The 20,998-nt window shown below is 40.1% G+C and overlaps 1 protein-coding gene across 5 annotated transcripts in view; it reads right to left on the bottom strand.

Moving 5' to 3' along the window:
* Window positions 1-20,998, bottom strand: part of MTHFD1L (methylenetetrahydrofolate dehydrogenase (NADP+ dependent) 1 like) — a 225,334-nt gene that overhangs the window by 47,390 nt on the left and 156,946 nt on the right. The window lies entirely within an intron of this gene.

Here is a 20,998-nt window from a genome sequence, read left to right as displayed (position 1 = left end):
CATCTAGTGCTCAACGTTTTGTCATTTTCTGTCCACCTAAGGCAGAAAATTAATGTATCCATATGGTCCACAAATTAGAAATATTGGTATTGAAAGTAACTCTTCATATCAGCTATAAAAATAGACTATTTAAAATATAAGGAGTCACAATCCACTCCATTGCTATAAGTTGTTTATGAGATGCCTTATATATATTTCAAGAATACCTTGAGGTACTAGATAGGCATGCTGATATTAAACAAGGACTCCTGTAATTAAGTAATCAAATATGTTTGAAAGAACAATTGTAAATTCTCCATAAACAGCCACAGTTTTTAGCAATAAGCTAAAGTATTATCCAGAAAAGAATCATACCTAATAAGTGAATACATGAGGAAGATTGGAATGTGTTTGTATATTTATTCATCATTCAATTGAAAATTGAATTTTTTTTCTGAGCAAAGCATTTTATATATATATGTGTGTATGTATGTAACTATTTGGAGTGCCACAAAATTATCAGTATTTGATTATTGGACACTGAGAAAAGAGTAATTAATAGCAGAATAAGCAAATATAAGAAACAAAAATTTATAATAATTAAACCTAATAATTAAAAGTACACATAAAGGTGTCAGGAAGAAGGGTGTTTCAAAAGGCAGAACAGGAAAGATTCTGATTTGTAGTAAATGCAATCCTGGAGTGAGTTAAGCAACAAAAGCGTCTGAGAAACAAGGACTAGTCAATTAAAATCCACAGCAACGAAAGTAACAAAATAAGAACCAGGTGAGCTTCAGCTCCAAACAAACGTTTTGAAGGTTCAGAGTGTTTGGATACATTACTCTCCTTACCCAGAAGTAAAATAATGTTTGCTTTCTCTCCCTCAAAATGTAGGCAAATTACCGTCTTCAAATCTTAACACACAGTACTGCTTTCACGGGATAGTAGTTGCACGGCGCATCTGGGACACCTCCGATATTGGAAAACCCCCGCGCATACAAAACCAGCTAAGACCAAAAAAATCTGCTAGGATTCCATCGTGGGACTGTATCACTAAATATAAATTGATTGGCCTATCTGAGGCAGGACTGGCACTGGAAAGGAGCAAGTGACAGGAGAAACAGAAGAATTGAGGGAGTAGCAAACAGCACGTGTGAGAGTGTGAAGCAAGTTAGGAAGATTGACTTGAGAGAACTGCACTCTGTGGAAAGGCAGTGACTGGTTTCCGGAGAATTAGGAAGAAAGGAAAGGATGGGAGCAGGGGAAGGACTGACTAGGTTGAGAGGTGAAAGGTAGAATGCTGAGTGCGGAACAAAAAGTTTAGGGAGGGACAAGACCTCAAAAGGAGAGTCATCCAAAAGAAGAGTAAAACATGGAAATACTATGGTACTAACCGCATCTTAGCTTCTGAAAGCTGAGACCGTAAATAATTTTAAGTATTGTAGTATTTGTAATAGGCAAAGGCCTAGAGGCCTTAAGACTGGGCACCATTGTGCTGGACTCTCTATGTACAGATACTATGGACAGTGTCTCTCTGTCTGTAGTTAATTCTTAACCAAATTTGAATGGAGTTGGGAATCAAGATATTACCACACCCAAGAACAGACAGCTTCATGTAATGTAAATTCCACTTGCCTGTTTTGGCACAGGATTGCATTAAATTAGTCTTTTAATGCATGGCGATAGCATGTAGCAATGGAATTGTAGAATGAAAACATCACCCTTCAAGATGGTGTGGAGGCAGAAATATTTAACATTCTATTTTTCTTTTTAAAGGATAGTTTTCTTGTACCATTTTTCCAGATTGTTAAAAGACATTTCAACAACTAGTTCCTCTCTCACTCCCAATCTTCCTATTAACTGTTATGGTTTAGTCTGGAAGTCTAATTAACAAGCAGAATAATTACATGAAGAATTTTAGCAATGTCTCAATGCTGCTGAACACAACCTAACTCAAATGGAAACAGATTGCATAAAAAGGGACATTTGCAAAGAGCTAGTTCATAGCTGCTGAGAAATCTTCAGTAAAATTAGTTTCAGATTTAAAAAGACCTAATGTCTGCTTAAAACATAACACAATACATTAATGTATTAAAGACTAGTAGGCCTCATTTTTCAGAAGTGCCACCTGCGGCTCCCATTTGACTTCAGTTGGAATTGTGGGTGCTCAACATTTCTTAATGGTTAGGCAGCTGGTGTGCTGAGACTACAACCTATCATGCTTATTAATATTATTTCATTGTTCCTTTGTGCTTTCCCATCTGTATCCATCTGCTATTTCCTGTTCTATGTTTGTACAGCACTTAGCACACTGGGGGCTGTTAAGGACAACCACAATACAAATAAATGAAATAATTTCAGAAAATTAGGCCGTGTTTTTCATTTAAAATTAGAGGTTTGTAATTTTATTACAGTGAAAGCCAATTTAGATCTCAGATCCTTTTCTATAAAATTACAACAGCCCCCATGTTTCTGAGATTTCTTCTGTACAACTAGAATAGCTCCTGTCACAGTGTATCTGTGATTTCTCATGTAACAATGTAACCTCTTGGTGCAGCTGCTTTTGTTTATTTAGTGCAAAATTTATGTTCTGAAATTTTCGTCTTGCTGAGCCGCATTAGGACTTTTTTACATGTAAGCAACAAAGCTAAAATGAATTATCTGGCAGGGCTTTGTGGCTTTTGTTGTTGTTGGTTAACACATAACCCATCTGTTTAGAATGGAAGACCTCCTCACAAAAGTCAAATGAAAACAGCTTTAATTATTTTTCTATGAATGTTTGATGGTTCATTTTATAATGATGATATTTTGTGAAGCATTTCAACTTTACTCTCTGGTAAGTGACTCTGTCCCACCCCTGGTTCTTTTGTTCTGTGTTTGTACAGTGCCTAGCACAATGGGTTCCTGGTCCATAATTGGGGCTTCCAGATGCTACTGCAATACAAAACCAGCAGCAGCTGTCATCGCCACCACCCTCCTTTTAGGTCACTCAGAGAACTGATGAAACATATTTTACATACCTGTCAGTTTATTTTATCCTTAACAGACTCCGAAGTATTATTACCTATAGCGACAACAGATGTAAGTGACAAGGTAGCAATACCAAAGGAGGCCTCCTGCAGTCTAAAATGTACACTACCCAAGTTCTTTGAATGACTATTAGCAATCAGTAAGAACCCACCCAGGTTTATGCATGCTCAGAACTCTGTGAAAGCAGTGAGGTCAGTGGATACAGCACCGGATTCAGCAAACTGGTGTTCTATTCCAGATTCTACCACTGACCTGCTGTGTGATCTTGGGAAAGTCATTCACCTCTCTGGGCCTCTGTTTTCCCTCCCACCCTTTCTTGGTCTTGTCTATTTTGGTTGTAAGCTCTTTGTGGGCAGGGAGTCTGTACAATATCTAGAACAATGGGACCCAGATTGCTCTAATACAAATAATAATCATATTATTATGCATGATGCATGCAGTCTCAAGAGGGACAAGTACAAAATGAACTTACCAGGAGTACTTCTCTAGGTATAATGTGTAAGGAGCCTTTCTGAGTGGGTGTCCATTCTGTAGAAAACTCCTAAATTGGGAATTCACACAACTGTTATAGCCCTACGGTGCTTCTGATGGGTAGGGAAATTAGCTTGGGGGAGGCCCCCTGCTCTTCACCGAGTTTGTCCAGAATATCTTCCATCTACTGCATAAAGCACCTTTCATCCTGCTTATCAATCATGTTTAAAAAATCCCTCATAACCACCAACTAAACCCCTATAGTCACCTAATAAACTATACATAATACACCTCTACCCCGATATAACACGACCCAAGATAACACAAATTTGGATATAATGCGGTAAAGCAGTGCTCCGGAGGGGCGAGGCTGCGCACGTCGGTGGACCAAAGCAAGTTCGATATAACGCGGTTTCACCTATAACGCAGTAAGATTTTTTGGCTTCCGAGGACAGTGTTATATCGGGGTAGACTCTGGACTCATCTCACTGTAACATGGAAAGTCTATAATGTCCTAATTTCCTTCTGGATGTTTTAACTCCCAACTATTGCCCCAATCCTGTTCACCCACTATGAAACCACCATGTTTTTTTTTTTTTTAAACAAATGCTGCCTCTTCTTACTCTTCTTATGTTAGCCTGTCATCATGCCCATGAAAGAACAGATTCCTCACTCCTTAGAACAAAACAGGCTTATTGGGAAGGAAAATATTTAGAAACGGAAGCACAGGTGTCTCACTCATTATATGGGTGAGGGTCAAATAATATTTGCAAATCGTATCCTTAGGCCTATCCTGTTAAAGCCTAATGCTATAAACTATAAGCTACATATGTACTTCTCTTTGAAGTCAATGGGAGTTCCATACAGAGAAGACAGCAGGATCAGAATCTTCAGTAGTAACTCAAAAAATTTCAGTAAGGGGATAAAAGAATTGGGGTTGGAAACTGAGGGAGGGAAAGGAGGAAAAAGGAGTTCAGTGACTTCAGGGAATGGAGTCCTGATGTCACAGGTGCTTACTGCCCAGGAAAGCAGAGCCAGAAGTAATCTGATCAGTACTTCAATGGCTGGTTCCTTCACAGGCACAGCCAGAAGCACTCCAGTCAGCATACTTCTCTTCTGCTCTGTCTGGCAAGTCTTACAAGGCTTGGCAGAGCACAGAAACAATCCTCCTTGAGGCCCTAATGCCAGAGGATATAACATTTAACAGTCATGGACTAAAACATAGTTACAAGGACTAGACTAATGAATAAATCTAGAAAGGGGTCACTGGCCCAATCAGACACTTCTCTTGTGTATATGCTCCATCACCTCTGCATGCAAAAACTGTTAGATGCATGCATGTGCACTGGAACTGGAACACTTTTAATAGTGCAGGGGGGCTGAAAGCCAGCCCCCTTATCTCTGTTCATGCCCCCCTACTAGAGCTGGGGCTGGGAACAGGGCCGTGTCTCTGGAAGGGGGGGACCCGGACAGGGGTAAGGGGGGGCCAAGGCTGGGCCCACAGCTGGAGGCGGGCATGGGGCCAGGAGCGGAGTCCTGGGCGCAGGGCCTGCAGCCGGGACTCCACATACGGGGCCAGGAGCGGAGCCCCACGTAAAACGTGGGGGTGCTACAGCACTCCCCACGCCCCTAGATCCCACGCCTATGTGTATGCGTCCATTAGAACTATTGTTATTATTAAGTAGTAGTGCACAATTATAGATTCACTAACTAAAGGTCCTGAAGAAAGTTAATTTTAAATGTCCTTTGAGATTCTTTTGCTTTCAGTGTTGAACACAATAAAAAAAAGCACAAAATACTGGGGAATAGCAGTAGAATGCAGGTAACGTCATTTTACTTGCTGCAAGATGCAATTAGTCACAAACAATTTCCATGTCATTCTATTTTGAGAGGATATTTGTTTAATTTTAAAAAAGAAGATAAAAAAAGGTCTAGGTGACAAGACTAGCCTGTCACCTGTAGAAACCTGGGTTTTTAAAATCTTCACTTCTAAGTGAAAGTATGTGTGGTGATCACACCTTACCTGTCATTTGTCTACACCACATGGTCAACGCCAAATTAAACATGGTTTGAAGATCACAACTGACTCTTTCTTGCACATCATTACCAGTAATAAAGATTCTGTAGAATGAATTGTGCACTCTGAGTCATTTGTGCAACCCTACTGTAGTCAAGTTATACCCTTAAAAGTGTTCAATAGATAGCAACTGTGAAAAAACAGGACAGGGTGTGGGGGGTAATAGGCGCCTATATAAGAAAGTCCCAAAAAACGGGACTGTCCCTATAAAAACGGGATATCTGGTCACCCTATCAATAGAAGTACAGGCCTGAAATAACAGCACTGTTTGTAGGTCAGGATTGAGATGCATTGGCAAAGCTTTGTGAGGAGCTTACATTATGCTGTTTGCATTATGCCTGGTTTAAGTCAATGGTATTCATGCTTAGATTTAGCAAATTAACCCAAAAAATTACAAAGTGAAAAGGTTAAACCAAAGGTTAAAAATAACTATCTTGACAGTTTATATCACTAAATTATTGTTTTCCCCTTGGCACCAGTGGCCCCAAGTTCTTGCCACTCGACAATGATTTATTTTTGCATTAGCACATACTGCCGAAAACTTCTGACCCTTGGAGACAAAGGGTTAACCTCTGCACTTGTCAACAGAGCTGTACAAACCATGAACATAAAATGGTTGTAATTGAAGATTAAATATAATGAATACAACAGTCATAATTTGGTGTGTGAAGAATTCCCTTGTAATAACCTTAAATACAGAGGGACGCAAATCATGAGCGTGAATCTGTTGCTAAAAGAATGTGAATAGTTTGGGTGACATGCTGGTGTGCAGGCCATATTTCAACATAATTGAATTATAAAGGGTCAGTTTTGCTGCTGTGACAGGTCAGCAGTATTCCCAGTTCTGTTTGTCATTCGATGGTCTATCCTCAGTTGGTTCTGATTATAGAATGTGATGACCGCATACATTTATTATCACTATATACTGTACTAAACCTTGGATGCTGCATCATCTCAGGCATTGGCACTCTTACAACAGGATTATCTGGCTACTTGGACTCTCTCCTCAGACCCTACACTACCAGCACTCCCAGCTATCTTCAAGACACCACCGACTTCCTGAGGAAACTACAATGCATTGGTGATCTTCCTGAAAACAGCATCCTGGCCATCCATGGATGTAGAAGCGCTTTACACCAATATTCCACATGAGGATGGACTACAAGCTGTCAGGAACAGTATCCCTGATGAGGCCACAGCACGCCTGGTGGCTGAGCTTTGTGACTTTGTCCTCACCCACAACCATTTCAGATCTGGGGACAACTTATACCTTCAAGTCAGTGGCACTGCTATGGGTATCCGCATGGCCCCACAGTATGCCAACATTTTTATGGCTGACTTAGAACAACGCTTCCTCAGCTCTCGTCCCTGAGCACCCCTCCTCTACTTTCGCTACATCGATGACATCTTCATCATATGGATCCATGGAAAGGAGGCCCTTGAAGAATTCACCATGATTTCAACAATTTCCACCCCAACATCAAACTCAGCCTGGACCAGTCCACACAAGAGATCCACTTCCTGGACACTACAGTGCAAATAAGTGATGGTCATATAAACACCACCCTATACCAAAACCTACTGACCGCTATCCTTACCTACATGCCTCTAGCTTGATCCAGGACACATCACACGATCCATTGTCTATAGCCAAGCCCTAACATACCGAATTTGCTCCAATCCCAGACAGAGACAAACACCTACAAGATCTTTATCAAGCATTCTTAAAACTACAATACCCACCTGGGGAAGTGAGGAAACAGACTGACAGAGCAAGATGGGTACCCAGAAATCACCTACTACAGGACAGGCCCAACAAGGAAAATAACAGAACACCACTGGCCATCACATACAGCCCCCAGCTAAAACCTCTCCAGCGCATTATCAGCGATCTACAACCTATCCTGGAAAATGATCTCTAGACCTTGGGAGGCAGGCCAGTCCTTGCTTACAGACAACCCCTCAACCTGAAGCAAATACTCACCAGCAACTACACACTACATCACAGAAACACCAACCAATCCCTGTAGGAAACCTTGTTGCCTACTCTGTCCCCATATCTACTCTGGCGACACCATCAGAGGACCCAACCACATCAGCTACACCATCAAGGGCTCATTCACCTGCACGTCTACTAATGTGATATATGCCATCATGTGCCAGCAATGCCCCTCTGCCATGTACATTGGCCAAACCGGACAGTCCCCACGTAAAAGAATAAATGGACACAAATCGGACATCAGGAATGGTAACATACAAAAGCCAGTAGGTGAACACTTCACCTTGCGCAGTAAGCGGTTGGCATATGCCTCAAGCATAAGATTTATGTTTTATAATTTCTTGACATTTTTAAAGAGGTTTTGCCACTAAGGTTTTTCCTGTTTTTGGGAAGGGATCACCAGCAAGAGTAGACAGGAAGGACAAATTGGAGATAAGACAGAAAAGGACATTCTATATTCCATGACATGTTAAGGAACTGAGTACCTCAAATGTTTCCGCAGATACCTTTGGATCAATTTTTGAGTGCTTTGTGAAGTTAATCTGGTGGCACGTACCGTTGTTCTTCTGGATTTAAATGCTCTGGATTTAAATGCAGTTTCTGATCTATCTTTATTGAGCTTTTCTCCCTTGAAGTAGGGTTGAAATTTAGGTATGAGGCGGATATCCTTAAATGTTTGGTTGTTTCAAAGCAATTCTTTGGTTCACATCAGATAAGCAGGATATAGTGTGAGAGAATTTGTCCTATGATTTTGAGTCAAGATTAAATGAAGGGGGGGGGGGGGGCGAGGTATGAAATTTTTTATGATCTGGGAAAGACTTTTCTGGGGAGGGCAAATTTTTCTAGTGTTCTAAATTCCATCTTATCCTCACAAAATGTAAGACAGGGCACTTCAATGGAGAGGATTCACAAGTTTGGTATTTCAAATTCTTACAACTAAAAGTCTCATACAGGTAGTCTATCCAATGATTAAAGAATGATTTTGTAGGTCAGGAGACCGGAGTTTTATTCCTGGATCTGTCACTGACTTGTAAAAGGCCTTATTTAAACTCTGTGTCTCAGTTTCCCCATTTGTAAAATGGGGACAACACTTCAGCTTAGGATCTTTGCATTTCACAAACGAGGCGAAGTCCATAGGATGTAACTATAAGGTATTATAGTTATAAAACCAGAGTAGCATGAAAATAACACTACTCTACAGCCAAAATGCTTCTGAAATAAATGTAGTCAAACTTTACTAATTCTGGGTCACTGAGAACGAAAATGATGCTTAAAATTGTTGATTGGCTCTAGTTCTCAAGATATGCTATTGGGTCAGTATATACGACCCTTGACTTGGGAATGGCGGAGGATAAGTGAGTTATAAAGGGAAGGGATCTCAATTTAAACCAGAAATGACTAAAATACATCTTGGACTGGATCTATGAATAAATCTATGACTGGGTTTGGACAGTACTTGCTTTTTAGGCAAAACAAAGAATGATGCAATCTGAAGCTGGTATTGCGTCATACATGATATGAACTGCATCATGTTATTCCTAGAAGTCATGGATGATGCAATCATAACGAAGCTTACATCACTCTGCTGAACAAATTGCCCTATATCAGCTCTAGAAATCATACAGTGTCGTGCTCTCTTATTTGTCAGTGTTTGATTTTGCAAAGGGACACATTTCTGTTTAGCCAAAGTGAGCAGAGATGCCTCGTACTTGTGTGAACAGTGCAGATAACTTCTGCTATGTTCGTGCTGAAGTGACTTTTGCATCACAAAAGTGCAGTATAACCACTCTGGTTAAGAAAGCCTATCACCTTTATTTTGGCTGCAAAATTGGAGATCAGGACAAGAGGTGGGCCCCACACATATGCTGCAACACTTGTGCAACAAATCTTGGCCAGTGGTTGAACAGGAAAAGGAAATCTATGCCTTTTGCAGTGCCAATGATTTGGAGAGAGCCAACAGATCATACCAGCAATTGTTACTTCTGCATGGTGCCTCCAGTTGGGAAAGGTGTGTCAAAGAAGAAAAAGTGGACTGTGCATTATCCAAACATTCCATCAGCTATACGCCCAGTACCCCGCGGAGAAGGACTGCCGGTTCCTGATGCACCAGAATCATTCTCACTTGAGTCAGACGAGGAAGAGGAAGAGGATGAAACTTCTGGTCCTGAACCATCAATGTCACAGGACCACATTTTCTCCCATCCTCCTCTGAACCACACCTCATAACACAAGATTTGGAACTACCCAAGAGTAAGGCAGAGCTATTGGGCTCCAGACTACAGCAGTGGAATCTCCTGGCAGGTTATGTTAGGGTTTCCATGTTCCGTGACCGTCAAAAGGATCTTGTCCCATTTTTCTTCATGGAAGGTGATCTTGTAGCCTGCAACAACATTGATGGTGTGATGGCAGCCCTCAACATCGTTCACGATCCAGATGAGTGGAGACTGTTCATTGATTCATCGAAGACGAGTCTTAAAGCTGTTTTACTGCATAATGGCAATGTTTTGCCATCCATTCTAGTTGGTCATGCAGTCCATATGAAGGAAACCTATGACAACATGGAACAACTTTTGAGGTGCATAAACTATGACCAACATCAGTGGCAGCTTTGTGGCGATTTGAAGGTTGTTGCTCTCTTGCTTGGTCTGCAGACTGGATACACAAAGTACTGCTGTTTTCTCTGTGAATGGGATAGTCGTGCAAGAGATTCCCACTACATCAAGAAAGATTGGCCACTCCGACAGTCATTGGAGCCTGGGAGGAAAAGGGTTCAGCATCCACCACTTGTTGAATCAAGGAAGATTGACAAAACACAAGCAGCTTTCAAGTACCTCCGTGGAAAATTTCCAAGGTTAAGTGAAGCTAAGATAAAGGAGGTGTCTTTGTTGGTCCTCAGATTCGTGAACTTCTTCGAGATGATGCATTTGACCGTGCACTGCGTGGCAAGGAAAAGACGGCATAGAAAGCCTTCCAGTTAGTGGCAATAAATTTTCGCGGAAACAACAAGGCAGACAACTACAGGTTGTTGGTGGAAAACCTCCTCAAGGCATACAAAAGCCTTGGTTGCAACATGTCACTAAAGATACATTTTTTGCACTCTCATCTAGATTTTTTTCCACCGAACTGCGGAGCAGTGAGCGACGAGCACGGCGAGCGATTTCACCAGGACATTGCAACAATGGAGAAACGCTATCAGGGCAAATGGAGCCCATCAATGCTTGCAGACTATTGCTGGACAGTGACAAGAGATGCTCCATTTAATGAATACAAGAGACAAGCCAAGAAGCGCCGAGTAGACACTGAAGAGGACTAAACTATGTACATAATAGTTTTTTGCCTTTTGTTTCATAATAAATTTTATTTATACAACCCTTTTGCTGATTTTTAAAGTGTTACATAAACAGGACAGGTGAAATATTATCATGTAAAGCAACCATAAACACATGAAAAGACCTAGGTTTACAATTTATGATTAAAACTCTACTATCTACACAATATACATAGACATAAAATGTAAAAATTTAAATATCTTAGAAACAGTAGCCAATCAGTTGTTTTAATGGTCATATTTGAATTCAGCACATCAAAATACATAATAAATAGCACATTTTATCTCTGAAGCAGACGACTTCTCAAAAATTGTAGACCAGTGTTACAGGAGCTCAGTTTCTGGTGTCTCTATAGGCTTTGCACACTTAATGAGACAACATGCTTCATTTTTCAATTAAAGATGAAAATAATTTGCCAAATGTGCATTCCTTTCCCTCAAAACCTCTAAAGAGGCATATGTTTACTATGTACAGCGTAACCTGTTTTTAACCTCACATCTTCTTTCAAAGATTAAGCACAAAATAGTTTTACAACAGGAAATCAGAGTTCATTTCCTGTTTTAACAAGCATAATCCCTTGACCAATAGGCACAAATATTCAGTCCTCTTTATTGTCAATTAGTGCATTATTCATCATATATTACACAATTTAATGAAGGAAAGCAAGTTGCTGGGAACATTATTAAGTTCAAAATGTCTTTCACCTTATTTATCCGGACTCAATAAAACAGTTCAGTTACTGACTAGCAGCCTCCAGCTAGATTCCTGCTAGAGGCCCTTAAATCACTTTTAAACTCAAAATAACATTTTATTTCCAAACTCATACATATATACACTAAATATTTTCCATATTCATGTATAGATAGGAAGAATTTGAATAATTTGACACTAACTCCACCCTTTGAATTTCTGGCTGCCCACAAGGGACATATCAGATATTTGTCTCTCCAAATCATATGACTAACAACCATCTGATAAATGATTTATAGAAACCAAAGAATGATCAGCAAAATAAAAATCCCAAGAGGTGTTCTTCCAACAAACTTGACACACTATTTGTACATTCAGTTCTATCTGCCTTCTACAAAGGTAGCACATTCAACATACATAATCACACCGCTTTTAATATTACAATGTCAAGAGAATTTGTAAATTAATTGTTTGAAAATATAGGGCCTAATCCGAAGTGCACTGAAGTCAATGTGAGTCTTTCTAGAGATCTGAATGGGTATCAAATCAGGCCTTTGTTTTCCCCCAAACCATATATGAACTCAAATACACAAAAAGGGTAGGCAGTACCGCAGTGGCTGTTGACCAGTGGCAGTCGTCTTAAAATGTTGAGCAGTATTGGGATCAGTCAGCAGATTGCCACCTATAAAAATGCAGTGGCAGAAGGCAGCCTCTTCCTGCTCTGTCTTCACCACCAGTGAACACATGCCATACACTGTGGGTAAATTGCCCCAAACCCTAACTTCCCATTGCTGGGTTGCAATTCAGTACATGCAAAGTTTGCCCCTTCATGTTTTGTTAGTTGCAAATAAAGCTGAAGCCAAAATCTACTGTTTGTTTCGGTCCCAAATGGCACCTCCCTTGTGCAGCTGTGTTATTTTCTTGTTGCAAGTCTTTTAAGATATCTGAAAACAAGCTACTATGCATTGTCTAAAGAGTTCCTACCTCCACAGAAGATCCTCATCTCTTTTGTCCTTTTATAACTGCTGAAAAGGCAACCTTCTCTCCTGCACTGAGGTTATTATCAGTACTGCATCAGAGACAGGTGAATGAAATGTTCAGAAAAAGAGGTCATGTTGGTTGGCCTCATTACAACATGACTGTCACACATTATGGTTAAAGTATAACTGAATCTGTAGCCAAGATTTTGAAGCGTGAACCTTAACTGTCCCCATACTGTACTAAAACCAGGGATGTAATGATGGTATAATGAATTCCTCTACTACAGTTGTATTTGTAGTACAGTAACTCCTCACTTACAGTCATCCCGGTTAACATTGTTTCATTATTAGGTTGCTGATCTATTAGAGAACATATTCATTTAAAATCATGCAATGTTCTGTTATAAGGTTGTTCAGCTCGCCCCGCTCCGCCTGCTCACCTGGCGCTCCTGCTGGGGAGCGGGGTCGAGGGCTTACCCCACTCCACCCACCCAGCATTCCAGCCGGGGAGCGGGGTAAGCCCCCAATCCCGCTCTCCAGCAGGAGCTCTGGGCGGGTGGAGCAGGGCAAGCCTCAACCCCGCTCCCCAGCTGGAATGCCCAGTGGGTGGAGCGGAGCAAGCCCCTGCGTCCCAACCCCGCTCCCTGGCTGGAACACCGAGTGGGTGGAGCAGGGCAAGCCCCTGCGTCCCGACCCCACTAAACCCCTGTCTCAACCAAGCTTCACAATCATAATTGGTGAGTACAGTATTGTTTGTTTAAAATTATTTAAAATTTGTACTGTATATGTATATAATGTCTTTTGTCTGGCAAAAAAAATTTCCCTGGAACCTAACCCTCCTATTTACAGTCATTCTTATGGGGAAATTGGATTTGCTTAACAGGTTTTCGCTTAAAGTAGCATTTTTCAGGAACATAACTACAACGTTACTGTATAGTATAACAGCACTTGACCCAGCCACATTGCCCAGACAAACCATACTAGAACTCAGGTTGTCCGCAATACAATTTTAACCATATTTCAGCACAGTTTACCTCAGCTGAGAACTCTGGATACACAGGAACAAAGTGAAAATGACTATCAATAAAATCAGACTAGCTTCATTGTACAACTTGAGTAAAGTGCTAGAAATCCAAAAAAGCCTCCTGTATACATGGGGGATAATAAACTAGATAGTTAAAATCTTTCAGTATAAATTATGGTGACTTAGATTAATAACACAGTTGCCTATAACTACAGTATGTAATTTACATATAATACATGTTTAAACTGGGGTGGAGGAAGGAAGATTTTCAAATTCAGTGTCAGAGATGGATTAAGTTAAGGGTCCTAGTTACTGACTAAGGTGAAATATAAGACCCTTTCCTGTCTATAAATATGTGTATAATTTAAAAAATCCATTTAAATTAATTTTTTTAAAGTGACAATTGTAGGACACATTTTATTAAAATACTATATAGAGTTAAGAACCCACATATCATCTTTTAACTTCATGTTAGAGCTGCATATTGAAAATCCTTGAAAAAAAGAGACCTTTGAAACCTCACAGAGTGCACTTGTGATTTTTCATTGTAAGGTGTCCTTTGAAGTGTTTAGCTATATATTTAAATACTGTCATATTACAATAATTCTCTTTAATGGGGGTCATGCCCATGGAGTATATATGGCTAGGGATACTCTTGCTTTGTATATGCAGAACTAATTCCTTAGTACAAGCACTTTGAGTGTGACAGCTCTTGGGCACACTGAACTGGGCAAATACAGCTCTTTGCTGCAAAAGATTAAATAATCCACCAAGTCAAAGGCTTTTTGTTTTTTGCTGTGCTAAGATCTATTGTCTAATTTTACAGATTGAGCTATTTCCACCTCCTGCCCAGAAACAGTTCTGCAAAGCAGTGACGCAGGTGACTATTTAATCTGCAGAAGTGATGCACTGGACTATGCAAATGTTATTTCTCAACCAGAAATTTCTTAGCCGTTTCAGGGTATAATGCACTCTGCTAAACTCACAGATGTTGGATCTTGATCAATCTAAAAGCAATTCTGAATGGTGCAGAGGAAATTCAGTATGTTGTACCTTGTTTTATTGGTGCCCTGCAGCTGGGTTTAGGCTTGAATTTAGAATAAAGTTCCAAATTTGTCAGCATACGGTGGTGGCTTAGCAGTACTTCTAGCATTAATATCTTCTAAACATGGCTGTCAACAGAAACTAAATATGTACTATTTATGGAGAATGAAAATACCTTGAGTATATGTCAAGAAATGGTATGTGCCAGGTGATTTTTCCTCTCCCTGTTTTCTAGGAAGATGCATTTTCTATGGTACTATCTCACTGATTTAAATAAGCATTTGTGCAACAATGACATAACCAGATATAAATGTGTGTGAGAGAGAGACAGGATTATCTTGTGCCTTTGCTCTACTCTTCCAATGGTTCAGGCAAACAGCAGTTAATGTTAGACTTTATGAAGAAGTCCGAGTTGGCTGTCCTATTAAATACATAGCCTTCTACCTTTTATACTACTGTTAAATGTCTTAGGTTCTTGCGAAGTTTGCTAGCAGCTCTTTCTCAAACCAACTAAACCTTTTGGTTTTTTCCATCTATTTCATATGCTCATTCAAAGAATTCCCCAATAATCAACAGTGCCGTCTCCACTTCACTGAAACTACTCTGATTAACTGGTCTAATGACCTCTTCATAGCCAAGTCTCAGGGCCTGTACTCCATCCTCATTGTTCTTTCTCTCTCCTTTGCCTATGACACTGTTGTACTCGTGTTGGTCCCAGGATATTAGAGAGACAAGGTGGGCAAGGAACTATCTTTTATAGGAGCAACTTCTGTTTTACCTTGTCTCTATGGCATTATTGGTTATAATTCTTGTCAAACTTAACATGATTTACACTGAGCTTATCTTTCCTTCCAAACCATCCCCTCTCTCCCATTCTCTGTCGTTGTTGACAATACCCCACCCTCTCACCAGACTCATAACCTGGTGTTCATCCTGGTCTCTTACCTCTTCCTTGCCCCACACAATTAGGCTGAGTCCAAACACTGCCATTTCTCCCTCTATAACATATCTAGAGTCTGACCTTTTCTTTCTTTCTTTCCACTCAGCTAAAACTTTCATTCAGATCCTATCATCTCCTGCCTTCTCCTCTCTGTCCTGCCCTTTATAAATACACACATCACCCCTTCAATCCATTCAAAATGCAGCTGCTGAGATAGTTATGAACACATAAAAGCACAGCACCTCTTTCAATCCTTATTTTCCATTGCATCAAATTTCAAACTTCTTGTCCTCACCTTTAAAACTCTTCACCTCTCGATCTAAACTGATCTGCTCATCTTTTATCACATTAACCTCCATCATTTGATCAGTGTTTTCAGCCTTCTCCTGCACATATCTACATACTGTCCCTTATACATGGAATATCCTCCCTGAATTAATCCATAAAGCCAGTTCCCTGTCCACCTTCAAATCCCTCCCCAAGACCTATTTCTACTCTGATGTCTATAGGGAAGCAGTCAAACCAATGAGGCTAGGTTGTGTGGTGATTGGAGACAGCTCATTTTATTATAACTTTCCAATTTGAAATCACCATGTTATGCAATTGCTAACCTGTGTAACCAAGGTTTCAGAGTAGCAGCCGCGTTAGTCTGTATCCGCAAAAAGAATAGGAGTACTTGTGGCACCTTAGAGACTAACAAATTTATTAGAGCATAAGCTTTCGTGGACTACAGCCCACTTCTATGCATCCGAAGAAGTGGGCTGTAGTCCACGAAAGCTTATGCTCTAATAAAATTTTTAGTCTCTAAGGTGCCACAAGTACTCCTGTTCTTTCTGTGTAACCAAGTGATCTTGTTCTCTTCCCCAGCCCTCACTTCTATTTATTTGTCACACCTAATTTCAAACTAGATTGAAAGCTCTATAAGCAGGGATCATTTCTGCATCTGTGTTTGTGCAACACAATGAGGCCTCTTAGTGTTATCACAATACAGACTGCAGCATAATACTTATAGGACAAGATACACAACCGGCAGATCAAGGGGTGCACTCTTTAGCCTGTTACACTTTAGCATAGAGTCTAGCTGGGCACTATTTCTTTGTGAGCATGCTAAAGATTGTACTTAAAAGCTCTTCTTAACTTAGACAGTTTGCAAGTCAGTTATAAATCTCACCACCATACACATTTTAAAAGGACAACTCCTCCACACCACAGGATGGCTGGCCTTTTAAGAGGAATTGGGCCCAGACCCACTTGTGACTAATCAGCTGCCTCCGGCTGGGGTGGGTAATCTTCAAACTATCACCTGATCCCTGGCCTCACAGCTTCAGCTGGTAGGCAGCTGATTAGTCATAGGTGGGGCTGGGCCCAACTCCCCTTAAAAGGCCAGCCACACTGGCACCCCCTCACAAAATGTATTTATGTTATTAGTCACAATAATAAGATGCCAATAAATTGTAAATGCACTAGTGGTGTGAAAAATTCCTCTGCTCACAAAGAACTCAAATAGTTTAGTCCATTAAGAGGCCTTCTCTTAATACCATCCAAGGAATTATTTTAGCATGGCAGACTGCAGGCCAGGCTGTCTCCTCATTGAGAGCCACACTTGGAAATTAACGAGGGCTTTATAATTCTTATAGCTAGTGTCAAATCAGGCAAGGACATGGGCTGTCCCAAGAATCACTGCTAGCAGAGTGAGAGCATATCATTTCACAATTCATCACACAGGGTCTGGAGGTGTTTTCTGTGTGAAGGGGAGGAATAACTTTCTGTGACAGGCTGACCTTTCCTCCAGATAGGTCAGTACACAGCATCTGTGACATTCCAGGGCTTGCCTGGTGCACAAGGCTGTGCATATTTTCAGTTGGATCTTGCCTTATAAATAACATTAACCTGTATTTAAAAATCTTTATTTAAAAAGTGACTTGGGCTGTAAACGTTTCAAGTTCACAGTGATGTTATCAGAGATGAATCATGGCAAAAGTTGTAGTTGTACTATGATTACCTCACAATTAATGGCAAAGTCATTTCTTTCTCATCTCTTAAAGGAGAGACATTTTTTGCATGATTGAAAATACTGTTTCTTAACTGAACCAAACTGCAGTAAAAGAAGCTTGCATACTTGTGCAGTATATGGAATAGAGCAACAACAACAAAAGTGGCTTAGCTGAAAAGTGAGAAAGTACAAAACTGCAGTGGCTTTCTGAGGGTGGGTAGAATCACATCACAAAATCGAGTAATTCTCCACCCAAGCATTACTAGTGAATGACTTCACTGGTTTCCTAAACACACTCCAACAGCCTTCCTGCCTCCACTTTGTAAAGCCAAGCAATGATGTCAACAGTCCACCTGTGAGAGTGATGCAGCCCGTGGGTCAGGGTCACAGGGAACTGTGATAAAAGCCATGCAGTGTTAATTACATACGCCTCTTGTTTTACTGCTGATTTCCTCTGATAAGGCTCAGTTCATTTTTCCTGGAAAGACTTCCATGCTGAAAGGGAAACAGAGCCAACCATAACACAAAGCTAACACTCCTTATAGAATGTGAAGACAACATACCATGTTTGTGTTACACAAGAAGCTATATGTCCCATTTCAATGCTAGGTTAAATATGAATTGCATTAATTTACACATTCTAGTGATACAAGGTTAAATCACATGTTTGTTATTGCAAATAATTATTGCTGAAAGAGAATTTATTACCTTTTTTCCTTGAAAATACTCTTTCAGGTTAAGTTTGTTCTTATAGTAGAGAGCTTTGAGCCATGCCAATTAAAGCAGAGTTCTAATAAGCTGTTTGCTGTACTAAAGCGATTAACAAAAACAACTGAACAGCTCTTCCATGTTGAAGTGAAGGGAATACCTACAGGTGAAAATCATACTTTAAGACAGCAGTGTGATGCCCGACACTTAATTAGTATTAGAATTATCGTTGTAGTTTCAATGAATGTGCAGTGCTATATCATGTACTGTGGAATTAAAAGACTTCCAAACACCTTAAGGGTCTCTGCAGATTAAATATTAGGATCCTTGTCCCTTCCCTAACTGAACCAACAACCAACAAAATAATTATTTTTAAAATACCGTTTTTCTTCTTTGTAATCTAATCCAACCTGATCTCAAAATGGGATGTTTTCCCAAGTGTTATCTATTTTAAGGATAGTACCATAGTATCTGATCACTGGTTACTTTGATGATCAAGGTAAAAACCTCCAGCATTCACCCCCTTCTAATTTTTTTTTTGGCTAACCAAATGTTTTCAGGTGGCTTCCTTACATATGTAGACTAAGTGACTCGAATATTGAGCTGTGGAAGAAAGAATAATGCCTGCAAATCCTAGGGCTCAATGAAACACGCAAATTTGCTGACAGCATAGCACTTCCATAGCATGGAACATCTGGATGGGGGTGAAAGAGAAAAATGCACTAAACTATCACTACAGTTTGTTTAATGACAATCAGAACCTTTAACTCTGTAATGTGAGTGAGTGATAAAGCTTTATGAGTGATCCTTCTAGAAATCTGATTCCAGAGCTCCAAAATGCTACTAAAACCAGGAACTTCATAACAGGATCTATATTTTTAAATAACAATTTATTTTCATTTAATTACATTCAATTTGTATAGGACTACAAGAGTTTTAAGGAGCTTATTTTATAAATTTACTTTACTTTTTATATAAAGTAGAAATGAATAAACTAAGAGCCACAGAAGAAATCTTAGTTGGACTCCTTAGTGGTCACTGGATTATAATGTCTTGCTTAACAAGTTCACAAGTGCCAACAAATATTTAAAGAGGGGCTGTTATGATTGTAAGCAATATTAGAAAAACTAGTTAAAAGTATAGTATTGAAAACAATCAACCAAACAACAAGAAAAGAGGAAACTGTAGAATTAATATGACTCTTGCATATAATCATGTGATCATTCTGCTTGTATGTTACATCCAGTGTCTGTCTATTTAGAGTATAACTCTTTGGACACTTACTCTATGTGTGTACAATGGGGTCTTTAGGCTCTGTTAGAATACAAATACATAATAATAAAGAATGACTACAAGTACATACAGACGTACTGTAGGTTACACATTAAATTGTCTGTTCAGTCCTTGATATGAAAAAGATCTGCATATGAGCACTATGTCTCTCATTAAAGATAGAGTGCCTGGCTCACATGTGCCTTTCAAAGTCTGTCCAGTCGGAAATTACATATGCAAAACCTGCTCCATGACCACCTAAATTTTGGTTCCAGGCTTGAAACTGGCATAACTGCCCCAGATGGGCCAACACTATACAAGGCACACTTGAGCCCTTATTCTGGCCACCACTGACCCATGGACAACCCTCCCCATGCACATTACTCCAGTTAGGCCTAACAGTAATCTGCACAAGACATAGATTTATGCTGAATCATGGCTAGTATACACTAAAATATGCATACTAGGCCTCACTACTAAGCCCAACCCCAGCACATCCTTCTCTGGCAACCTAAAGAGTAGCATTTCCATTAATCTGAAGGGGCACCAGACAGTATCTGACTTTCATTTCCCCGCCTGGCCATATGTATATGTGCAGTCCAAGATGGAATTTGGCAGTAAGAAGAAAACTTTTAATTATTTCATTCTATTGTCAGTAATTCGAGTTTAGTCTCATTCATCAAAGTATCGGATGTTATGAGTGTCATTTATTAGCTGTACATGGAAGGGTCCAACCATATGATTGACAGCACTTTTAGAAAATCCTAGTAGCTACTGTGCCGCACTTGTGGTGAATGCACTTACCCTGGTCACGTACATAGAAAGCATATCCCCAAGGCCAGTGAGTCCTAATGACACAGTTCCCTGAACTCCAGGACCTCTCCTTCTCAGGAACAACTTCCTTCCTTGCTTCCAACATTTGATTGTTTCAGAGGGAATTTAAAACAATAAGTTAGATGCTCTCAGCCATTCCCCAGTGTGCTGCCATGTAAGGAAATCATGCTGCGTTCTGGGAAGATGAGATAACACCAGGCAAGTGTTCTCCTCCGGAAATGCAGTAGTGCCTGTGTCCCTTCTCTAGCACCATTCCATGATTCAGCTACAGGACTAGTAATAGCTCGTGCCATGTGATGTCAGAAGCGGTCACAAACAAAATGAATATGGCTGGCGATAAGGACAGCAGCTTCTATGAATCACAACAGTACACCAGATGAAAAAGTGGAATGTTACGTATTATAAGCCTTGTACTCTAAGCTGTTACTTTGAAGGGATGGGTAGGAAGAAAATGTTTCTATGATGAACAGAGTTACAAAGTTATTCCTAAAAATGCAATGATGGGTTTATATTAGTATATTATACTTTATGCAAACATAGTAGAATAGCTGATACTGGCAAATACTTAAAAATACGCATGCAAACGCTTTAGTCCATCCATCTAAATCCAGCAGGTTGTGGATACAGG

The sequence above is a fragment of the Chrysemys picta genome, chromosome 3 (assembly GCF_011386835.1).
Source record: "Chrysemys picta bellii isolate R12L10 chromosome 3, ASM1138683v2, whole genome shotgun sequence".
Taxonomy (NCBI): Eukaryota; Metazoa; Chordata; order Testudines; family Emydidae; genus Chrysemys; species Chrysemys picta.
This window is presented reverse-complemented; position numbering and strand designations above follow the sequence as displayed.